Raw genomic sequence first — 12110 nt, forward strand, 5'->3', positions numbered from 1 at the left:
ATAAATGGATGGGTGGCTGCAAATTCACTCCAGGGGTGGCACCCTTGTCCCTCACGGACAGGGGCAGGGGCAGTCAGTATAGACCATGGACTCTCTCTGTGATGTCACTTAACTAAACAAGGACAATTGGGACAACTCAGGATAAACATGGCTTGGCTTGTAAGGGCTCTAGTTCTTTTAGCTTAGTAACCTCCCATGAACCTATGAACCTATAAATAATTGGTCCCAAAATCATTGCGTGAAACTAAATGCAAAAAATGCATTAATGTATCCTTTGGGAAGTTATCTACCTTGGGGAACAACCACATTGATAATATGCCCGTAAGAGTTAACCCAGTTGGGAATTTGGGAATTTATGTGGACAGTGGCCTAACGTTTGACCAGCATGTGTCCATTGTTATATGAAAGTCCTTCTAAATTGCACATCTTATAAACAAAAAGATTGTGTTTATATCTAGGAATGTCATTGTTCCTCTTTACTCAGCTCTCAGGTCAGTCATTGATATAATGCCCCATTTTGCATGTATTTGTCCAGTCATATCTAACAACTGGTACTCACACAGAGATACTTTACTAAAAGGATACAAGGCCTAATCAATATGCTTTACATGGACTGACTGAAAACTCTGTCACTATACTCATTATCCAACAGACTGGTAAGAAGTGACCTGTGCCTGGCTTACAAGGCATCATTTGATCTGGTACTGATGGATTTACTGCACATCAGCAAGTCAAATGGCATCAGAAATACTCAGCCTAGGGATGTAATACCTCTTCTGCAACATCCATAGAATGGTTTGGAGGGACTGGTATATCTTGCAGAGAATATGGCTGCTGTGAAATAGACTCCTCATTCACATAAAGCAAAGTTCATCCCTCTCCGTGTTCAAGCACAATTTGCATATATGGATAGGAAAGAGAAAATGTACCCCAGGAGTGCCCTCTGTACTACTACTAATGGGCAGATGCAACTCTTAAATACTTTATCACATACATGAGTCCACTTGAATTAATTTGAGCACAAAAAAGGAAAATGGCTGTGCTTAAAATGGTCTTCAAGGGTAGCTAGCCTAGTACTTACCTATGAATTTATATCCTCTAAGAATAATTGGCAAGCAAGTATAGTTTCTAACGATATCCATTCTGCAAATGATGGTCTCCACATTAAAAAGGAACATTCAGGAGAAAAGGTTATTGATTGCAATATAATAATGACTTCATTTCTAAATATAATTTTGTGCAATATGAATGTTTGCACTACTTGCCACACTATTAACAATCAGACTATGTCCAAAGGTGCTGAGATTTGTAGAATTCTGAGTATTCCTGCTGTTAAAGCATAGGTTTCCACATTCAGCCATCATGTGGACCAAATCAAAGTTAGCATGGAATAGGCTATTATTGTTGGCTGATTGAGAAATCTAAGATGCATGTTAATAATTGCAACTAATAATTATTGCACTAATAACTGCAAATTGGGAGTTATCATATATTCCCCTCAAATCACAAACATCTTACACTAGGCTCTAACACAGACAAATGACTGTTGACAAAGTCACAGATTAAAACTCAATGCCAAGAAATCCATCATAATTTCTTCTGGGAAAACTGCTACCTAGGGTAATAACTCCATCAAAAAGACAAACCTGTTGACCTAGTAGTCGGGAATCTGGGAAAATATTTAGGTAGTAATCTGGCCTTTGACCAATATATTGTCAAAGTAAGAAAGTAGTAAGAAAATTATTCTATGTCACCCACGGGCATGCCATCCAGTTCCTTGGAAGTCATACTGGCACTTTATTCAGCCCTTATCAGACCATCATTGAGTATAATGCCCCCTTCTGCATGCACCTGACTAGTCATATGAAACAATTGGAACACAAACAAAAGCTCCTCTCCAGGAGAATCCAGGGCATAAACACATTGTGCTATAAAGATTTCCTTAAAGCTCTATCTTCTGTCTCCTACAGGTTACTTAGAGGTGATCTGTGCTTAGTATACAAGGAATACTCTAATGGACTTTTTGCACATCTTGCAAAATGAACAGCATTAGTGTGAAGATATGTAAAGGCTGCCAACCTAGCAAGATAGAATTTTGTAGATAATTCTGTCATTTGTAAATATTAATGTAAGCCACAGTCTTGTTCTCTTAAAATGTGAAAAGACTGTATTGGATGTTGAACTGAAAAAAAATGTAACAGTGCACTCTACTGTAAGAAAGCTGATGTCAAGCATTTCAGGATTGTCTTTGTTCTCAGGGCTCGGAGCCGAGATGTCTGGATGAAGGAATTCTGGCTATTGTTTTGAGACCAGAGTTAATTACTAGAATTTCCATGTATAACTGTTTTTATTGCTCTGGTTTCCTGACCAGCTGCATGATCAAAAGGGCTATTAACCTCTGAGTTTCTGTTAGCCTGGGAATCAGAAAGATATGATGGAATCTGAAATGAATCAGTGGTACTGTGTTATCAATTTAAGGACAGATGGAATGAGGGCATTTAGCATTTGTCTTGAGAACATCCAACTCACCAGCACACTAGCTGTGTTCTATATGTAAGTATATTTTTAGAACTGTGTTTTCACTTAGATATAGCTAGGAACTAGGAAGATTAGATTCAGTTTTTTTCTGTACTGATGTCAGAACTTTTCTACTGTATTATTTTAAGTATTTCTCTGTGATCTCTGAACTCTTGACTAGCACTGTGTAGTAAGAAGCATTGCCTTGTGTTTTTATTATTTATTATTAAACATTTTTAAACCTTTCAACTGTGGCTGTTTTGTGTAGAGATTATTTAAGCTCTAAGAGTACATTGCAGGCATATAGTGATACTAGCCAAGCCACTCCAAATAAGCCTTGACTGTTGAGTTGCAGTTACCATTTGGATAATAACATTGCACAGTAATAATTGGACACCCTTTCATAAGGGACTTTTAGTAGCTGATAAATATTAGTGGGTGGTGGCAAGTGGTACTACTGTATAGTCTGGGTAAAAGGGGCACAGCTGGAGAACATGTGTCAGCCTTCCCCAGGAGTATCTGTATGGTTGTATATAATTATTATCTCAAACTGTGTGCGTGTCAGCTACATAGGCAGGAACACAAAGCACTGGTTGGACAGAGAGGGTGCTGGAGGTTTTAGCTTGCCCACTAGGCTAAGATCTGGACCATATAGCTGTGCCAGTGGGGAGTATTATTGGGGACCTGGAGAGAAAGGGAGAAACCAGCTCCAGACTGACTGTGATCTCTGTGTGCTCTGAAGGGAAATTGTACTTTACTATGTGTGTATTTATTATCCTTTCCCTATATGGATGCCCCTCACTGGTGTTAGTGGTAAGGACTGAGGCTCCTTGATTGCTGGGCCAGTGGATGGGAGTCACAATTAGAACCACTAGATTCATTGAAGGATTTACATTTTGCTTATAACATAAATAACACATTGGTAAGACAGATATGTGTCTCAGAGGATCTACATGATCTGGAAAAAGCTTCCTATCCATGTGAAGCAGAATACATCCCAAACTTTATTTAAACATAAACTTGAGCAATGGATGGAAAATCAGAAATTCACCCCAAGTCTGGCCTCATGTTTCTGATAGACAGAGGCAGATAGTAATATCCAAAGTAACTTACCCCCTACATAACTTCTAGAAACTTCCTAACTAACATACTACCACCTAATTAGCACCCATAATACACAGGGGCACATTTGGGTTGGATTGTACAGCTAAGCTTATAAAGGTCCTTGTGGTTGTTAACCTAGTATATACTTATGAATCTATGAAGCTATGAAATTATAACTGGATGACTAAGGAAGCTAAGGTAGTTAGATAACTTGTAAAATAATGATCTGCCCTAGTACAGGCAGGATAGAGTCCACTTCATAAACCTGGGTTTGTATTTGTTTAATCTGCATATTATTATTGCTGGTGCAGCATCTCAAGAATAATAATTGACATAAAATAAGGAGTAAAAGGAAAAAAGAGGTAAGGCTAAAGGGGATCAGTAAGAAAAGATCAAGGAGAGATAAGAGTTTCCTCCTAAGTGTTATAGAGTTAGAGTTTTGTACAAAGTTAAAGGAAGAAAAAGAGTGAGTGTGGTATTAGTAAATTGTGATGTTAGAGGTTATGCACATAAAAAGACAGGTTATAAAGTTTGGATCTCTATTTTCCCCTTCATTGCATAGAACAGGACAGAATTTTCCAAAATTCATGATGCAGTCTAGCAGGTGGAAATGATGGTAAGATATGGTGTGTGTGGGGTGTCTCCTGCAACAGATATGAACTTCAAGAAGGATAAGCCAAGTGGAAAGTGGTATTTCACTAGAAGACAGCACACAAAGCATTGCTGGGTATACTGACCAGTACAACACAAACAAATTAAGTGCACAAAAAATGGATATTTCTCTGTCTCCTTAAAATGATCAGCTGAGCATCAGTTTCCTTAATTAGTTAGATTAGAGCTTTCTTCCTTATGTTGACATCATCAGATCTCTATTGTATCAGATATGGAGTGCGGGTAATATCTTCCATTGCAGGGTTAGTAGTATGCTACTCTTAGCCATGGTTAAATCCAAGAAGTTTCCATGTACAAGTCTTTCTTGGCAACTTGATGAGTTAGTATGAAACAAGAATGTATAATGTTGAACATTTTGCATGAATGCTTAAAACTCTAGTGAGAGCAGTGGAATGCCAACACTTATCAGTTGTCGAAGTGTTAGTCAAATTGGCACAAATCTAAATTATTAGTACTAAAGGGCTGACAAAACCATGGCCATGCTAGTTTACGAGCCAGTCTTTGCAAGGATAAATCTCTTGGAGTGGGTGCCATACTGTGTATGGGTAGTAAAAGTTAACTGTGTTTATATAAAATCGGAACTGCTTTGATAAAGTTCTTAGAACTACTGAATATAGAAATATGTATGAAGTAGTCAAATAAATTCATCAAAGTTTATGACTAAGTTTTATTTATATATTTTACATTTGTTGACCGGGATTGTCCGACTGAGCTGAAGAGCCCTTTTTCAGCAGACGCCCGGGGAGAAAAGCTCCAACATATTATACGATTTTCATTATAAATTAGCATTAAACAGCAGTGTTACAGGATTATTACAAAGCATTCAGTAGCAACACAGTGTTATGCAGTGTCAATAATCAGGAGTATAGCATAACTATTTCAAGATGTATAAAAAGAAATATGTCATTAAGATGAGTATAGTTTTTGGGGTAAGTGGTTACAAAAACCCAGTTTTATCATCATGCAGTTGCATGAAGGCAAGACAATTACAATAGAATGTTTCTCTGAGGCAATTTGCTTAATAGATTTTAGAAGACAGTAGAAAGAGTAGTCAAGGAAGATTAGAGAGAGCTGGTGAGAAGAGTGAGTTAAGGGCAGAAAGTAGATTAAGGTATGAGAAGTAGAGGATGTTAAGGAGGGAGAGTGCAGTGCCAGGACCAGTGACTTTTAAAGTGCTCTTTGGTGGCTGTCTTAAATTGTTTAGAATGTGTAAGGGCCATGATTTCTAGTAGGAGCCTATTCCAGGCAATAGTGGGGTGATAGCTGTACATATTGTGTCTAAATTTAGACTTGGGTTTGTAGATTTGTAGTAGGTCTTGGTTAGAGCTTCAAAGTAGTCTGGAGGGAGAATAATGGGAGATGAGAGGGGATAATGCTGGGCAGTAGGAAGGCTGGTATAGGATAGGATGGGTGATCTGGAGCTGAGAGAGAAGAAGCTGGTGGGGTAATTCAAGCCAGTTTAGGTGTTTTAGAGAGAGACAGTGATGGGATTTTGTAAGCTTGTTGTGCAGAATATCTAGCTACCTTGTTGTAGTTAGATTCCAGTTTGGACAGGAGTGCTGAGTTAAGATTTGTGAGAATTTGAGAATTGTACATTAGACTGGGTAGAAGGTAGGTAAGACAGAGAGTAATCTTGGCTTCAGAGGTAAGGAATTTCTTGTTACGGTAAAGGAGCCCTAGTTTTGAATGAGTCTTTTTGATACAGTTATTAACATGCAAGTCAAATTTAAGCTGATCGTCGATGGTTACACCTAAGAGCTTAGTACTGGATTCTACCTGAATGGGAGTATCATTAAGGGACTGTATGGAGAAGGAGGGTTTACTATTGTTGACCTTTTTAGGTAGGAAGAGTAACAGCTTTGTTTTTTAGGGTTAAGGATGAGCTGGTTGTTGGAGAGCCATGTTTCAACTAAGTTAAAAGATGCCTGAGTAGCTGAGAAGAGCTTAGAGGGAGAGTTGGCTGGGGTGATGACTGTAGAGTGATCTGCATATTGCACTAAAGATGACTGAGGACATGAGGTAGAGAATTGATTAGTAAAGCTATTAAAAAGTAAAGGCCCTAGGATAGACCCTTGAGGTACACCCATTTTTACAGGGAGAAGAGGGGAGAGTGCAGAGAACCATTTCACTGATTGAGATCTGTTAGTGAGATAGCTGGAGAACCATGCAACAGTATCAGAGGAGAAGTTGAGTTTATGAAGTTTGTGCAGCAGAAGCGAGTGTGAGACAGTGTCGAAAGCTTTTGAGAGGTCCAAGAATAGGCAAGAAATAAGTTTTTGGCCATCCATGGCTATAGAGACAGTGTTGAGGAATTATAATAGAGCTGTAGTGGCGCTATGTTTAGGTCTGAAGCCATGTTGAGTGGGTTTAAGCAGATTTTCCTGTATTAGATACTGCATAACTTGTTTATGAATACATTTTTCTAGTACTTTAGAGAGAGGGGAGAGGATAGTGATAGGTCTAAAGTTGAAGATATCAGAGCAGTTACCTCCTTTGTGTATATGTAGAGTGTAGCATTGTTTTCAGATGGAAGGGACTTTAGATTCGGAGATAGAGTGATTAATTAGGATAGATACTGGGGAGAGCAAGAGAGTCAACTGCTAGTAGAAGAAAAGTGGAAGGAATATTGTCAGCTGATGCTGAGCATGGTTTTAATTTAGAGAGTAGAGTTTTGATGTAGCTAGTAGGTACAGGTTTGAGGGAGAAGGTATTTGAAGAGATAGTATTAGGAGTAGGTTCAGAAAAGTTGAAGATGTTAGTAGAAGAGGAGCTTGGTTAAGGGTTCAGTAGCTTAGATACTGAATTGATAAAATAGGTATTGAAGATAGTGGCAATTTCTTCAGATGTCTTGTCTGGGCATGGATTGGGGGAGCTAAGATTACCAGGATGCAATATTTGGTTAACAGAGTTTCAGAATTTTTTAGGATTAGATTTTAGAGCTGTGGGAGGTTTGTTATAGAAGTCCTTTATATCTTTGTTTATGTGTTTCTTTGTCAAATTTCTGAGTTCTTTATATGTTTTAAGTCTGCAGAAAGTTTAGTTTGTGACCATTTTCTCCATAATTTGTATCTAGTCTTCATAAAAACATACTTGGAGGCTCTAAATAAAAATCTGCCTAAGCAACATAGACCTCCAAAGCAGACACCCAAGCAACCGCTACCCCAAAACAAAACACGTGCAACACATAGTTCTCAAAGCCAGTGTGCTGAACAGTCACAGCTCTTAAGGCTAAACAACACATCTGATACACTTGTAATAGGTGACTCTATCGTCAGGCACACTGACGTCCCGCTCACCAGGCTGAACAAGGAGAAGGTCACAGTGAGCTGCCTGTCAGGTGCTAGGATCCGCTACATAATACAAGCACTCAAGTCACTCCAAGGCGAGTACAAATATGACTCAGTCATTGTCCATGCTGGTGTGAATGACCTAAGATGTACCTCCCTGGACTACATGAAAAGAGACATAGAGGATCTCTCTGAGCATGTAGCCCAGGCCGGTATGACCCTGACCTTGAGTAGCATCTTACCCTCACCAAAAATTATGCCACAATATGAAGACAAGATGATCAATTTCAACAATTGGCTTAAGTATTGGTGTCATTCAAAGGGGCTCCAATGCCTGTCAGCCTGGGATGACATGCTCGACAAGCCACGATGCTTCGCTAGGGATGGCTTGCACCTGTCACCCCTGGGCTTTCGGATATTGGCAAAGGCTCTTGCCACAACCAAAGTGCCTTTTTTAGGCAAGGCTCAAAAGACAAACCCACCTCTATAGGTATCACAAGGGTTAAGAAACTAAGAGTAATGCTACTCAATGCCAGAAGTCTAAACCTCAAGATGCACGCACTCAAAACTCTCCTTAGCATGGAGAACATCGATATCTGTGCAGTAACAGAAACCTGGTTCAAGGCTCCCAAGAGCACCCCAGCACTACCAGGTTATACCTCATACCATGTTTTTCGGCCCCAAAACTTGGACTGAACCACAAAAGGAGGGAGAGTATCAATATTCATCAAAGATACCCACATCTCCAAGTTGGTGGCACAGCACGAAGCATCAGAGACTATGCATGTGCAACTAACAGTGGGTAAAACTGCCTTCCAGTTTATAGCCAGCTACAGACCACCCTCCCAAACCCAGGAACCCCACTCGGCCTTCCTGAGAACACTGGAAAATATGAAGGTCTCTCCAAACAACGTTATATTGGGCGACTTCAACTACCCAAACATAGACTGGGAACATTACTCTAGCTCCAACACCCTAGCCCAAAGCTTCCTAGAATTTATAAACTCAAATGCTATGGAACAGCTTGCTACCACTCCCACAAGAGGGGAAAACATACTGGACCTTATCATCACCAACATGGGGACTCTATGCTCCAGACCAGAAGTGTATCCCTCACTGGAACGAACAGACCATAAACTAATCTCACTAGATATTCACATCCCAACCCCAGCCCCTGCCCAGAAAACCACAGTGAAAAACTTCTCTAAAGCAAATTTCACACTCCTCAAAACTGGGGTGGAATCCTTCAAAGCCCCCCGTGCCCGTGGAAAATACGGCCCAGATTGCAGAATCCTTTATAAATGCATTCTGTGAACACCTTCAGGTATGCATGGATCATGCAATCCCATACAAAACCAAGACCCAATCCTCCAAAGGCAGACGTCCTGTTTGGTGGACCCAAGCCATAAACAAACTATACAATAGAAGGAGGAAGCTACTACATGATAGAGAAAAATCCCAAAAAGGGAAGGCATCTCTGATCAGTATTAGCAAAAAACTATGGGCACTCATAAAATCGTCTAAGGCCAGCTTCGAGAGAAAAATTGCACAGGACACTAAGGATAATCACAAGGATTTCTTTAGTTATGTTAGGAACCTGGGTGGGAATTCCCAGATATGCTCAGAATTAGTCCAAAATGACAAAAAATACACCGAACCCACAGACATTGCCAACATCCTAGCTGACAGGTTCAGCGCAAACTTCTCCCCTCCTTCCCCACCAAAAGGGCAAACATATATCCCAGCAGAATGCTGCCCCCCTGACATCTCAGATGCTCAGGTAAAAGCCGCCCTCTCCAAAGCAAAAAACACAGCATCAATGGGACCAGACGGTGTCCTGGGCTGCATCCTACATGAACTCCAAGAAGAACTAAACCCAAACATAAAACTACTGTTCAATCTCAGCCTTACTACAGGATATGTACCCAAAGAGTGGCATACAGCAACAGTGGTCCCTCTCCACAAAGGTGGTGCCTCAACGGATCCTGGAAACTATCACCCCATAAGCCTGACTAGCTTGGCCTGCAAAGCTATGGAAAGGATCATCAAGGACCTCATAAATAAAGATATTGGGGACCTACAGACACTGGATCCTACCCAGTTCGGCTTTGTTAAGGGCAGATCCTGCCTCTTAAACCTGGTCAATTTTTCTGAAACAGTCACCAAGGCCATTGACGAGGGAAGGTGGTCCACACAGCCTACCTGGACCTCACAAAAGCCTTCGATACAATACCCCACTCGGGCATTATAGATAAGCTCACCAGCTTAAATATAAACCCCTATGTCACTAGATGGGTTGCAAACTGCTCAAAGACAGAACCCACATGGTTAGAATTGCTGGAGCCATGTCAGACTACTCCAAACCAGTTACAAGTGGCATCCCACAAGGCTCAGTCCTGGGACCTCTCTTGTTCGGTATATATTTCTCGGAGGTACAGGCCAACACAGAAGGACTGTGGCTGACCAAGTTTGCAGATGACTGCAAACTGGGCGCCATAATTGACTCTCCAGCCAACACAAGCATCCTACAAAAGGGCCTCATAGAAACAAACAACTGGTGCCAGAGCCATGGCCTCAAGCTAAATGCCAAAAAGTGTATAGTCATCCCCTTCAGCAAAAACAAAGTGACCACAAATTATCACATAGATGGTAATCCATTAAGTATGGAAGAAGTAATTAGGGACCTGGGGACCCAAGTTGATAGCAATCTCTCATTCGAGAACTACGTGGCCAAAGTGGTTAGAAAAACATTTTATAGAGCCCACCTAATCATGAAGGGATTCACATCTAGATCAGGGGAGGTCATCATGCCTCTTTACTCATCCCTCATCAGGCCCATAATTGAGTACAATGCCCCTTTTGGGATGTACTTTACCAGACACCTGCAGCAACTGGAAAGTCCCCAAAGTACCTCACCAAGAGGATCAAAGAGCTCAAACAGATGCTACATGCTGCCCGGTTAAAGAAACTCCTGCTCTACTCAGTGGCATACTGCCTGCTCAGAGGCGATCTGTGCCTGACGTATAAAGCCATGTCCAACCCAGAATTAATGGACATGCTGCACCTCAGAAAATCCAAATCCCATTGAGCTACGTGCTCGAGAGACTTTAACCTCAGCACTGAAATAAATAGGACATGCTGGAGGGACAGATTCATAACTCAGAGGCTCCCTTCACTCTGGAATAAAATCCCAGTCCAGATTAGGCAGAGTCCCTCATTGACTCTCTTCAAGAGGAATCTTGATGAGTGGATGGGAGATCATAGATTTACTCCGGGTATCACTTCTGTGTCACTGTTAGACAAAGGCACAGTATACTAACCTCGAAAAAGGGCATAGCAAAATTCATTTAAAATGGGTGGCGAAAGCCAAACACACTCTGGCTAGGCTTGTAAATGCCCTAGGGCAGATAGCCTAGTATGAACCTATGAGCCTATAAGGGTACGAGTGGCTTTTGAAAGCCATGGAGATATGGTGGGCTTAATTCGGACTCTGCGAGGGGGAGTAAGTGAGTCTAAGATGCTAAGGAAGGTGGAGTTGAAAGCTAGGACTGCTTCTTCTAGTGGGAGTTGGGTAAGGAATTTCCAGTTTACTTTAGAGACGAGGGCATTAAAGGTTTCTGGATGGAAGTTAGAGAGTTTACGACAAGTGATACATTTTGGAGGTTTTGAGAAGTGGGGAGTGAACCTTAGCACTTTTATAGGGGTGTGATCATTCAGGGTGTTTGGTAGGGTTTCAGGGTTATGATATTTGGAAGGATTAGATACAAGTACCCAGTCAATAGGAGTACTAGATGTGTGAGAGTTGTTTGTATGGATAGGTTGGGAGATTAGCTGTGTAAAGCCATACAAATTAATATGAGTATTAGAGTTTGGATTACTGAGAGTTAACCAGTTAATGTTGACATCCCCAAGGAGGATAGTTTCATTGGGGATGTGTTGAGAAAAGTATGAAAGAATATTTTTGAGCAGAGGAATGTTGTCTCCTGGAGGAATATAGATGGCTGCTACTGTGACAGTGGTGTGGTCATTCATTTTAAGGTTAGCTGTAAGTAGTTCAGCAGGAGAAAAGGATTGGATAGGTTTCATAATACTTGTAATGGTTATGTGGTTGAAGTAGAGGATAGCACCGCCACCCCCTTTTTTTGTTTTGGCTATCTATGCGGAGTATATTATAACCAGGGCAGAGAATGTCTTTATCAGGGTTATGTTATAATAATATTTTCCTAGTTTTATAACTGCATCTCTTTATGATCATGTGTAATTGGTGCCAAATGAAGGGTTTAATATGAGGACATAGAGAGTTTGGTAACATATTGGATTGTTTTCCACTCAGGCTACAGCTGGAAGGTAGGCCCAGAATTATCAGATCAGCTAGCAGGTGAAGGAGGTACAGATGACACTCTGGCTCTGGAGCTGGCAATACTGAATCAACAGGGGGTGGTATGGGTTCTTGGTAATCAAACCAGGAGCAGTAAGGTAGGCAGGGCTTTTTCCCATGGGACACAGCAAAGTTAGCAGACTACCCTTCCT

This window comes from Protopterus annectens, chromosome 8.part0, assembly GCF_019279795.1.
Source record: "Protopterus annectens isolate FY-2018-M chromosome 8.part0, PAN1.0, whole genome shotgun sequence".
NCBI classification, from domain to species: domain Eukaryota; kingdom Metazoa; phylum Chordata; order Ceratodontiformes; family Protopteridae; genus Protopterus; species Protopterus annectens.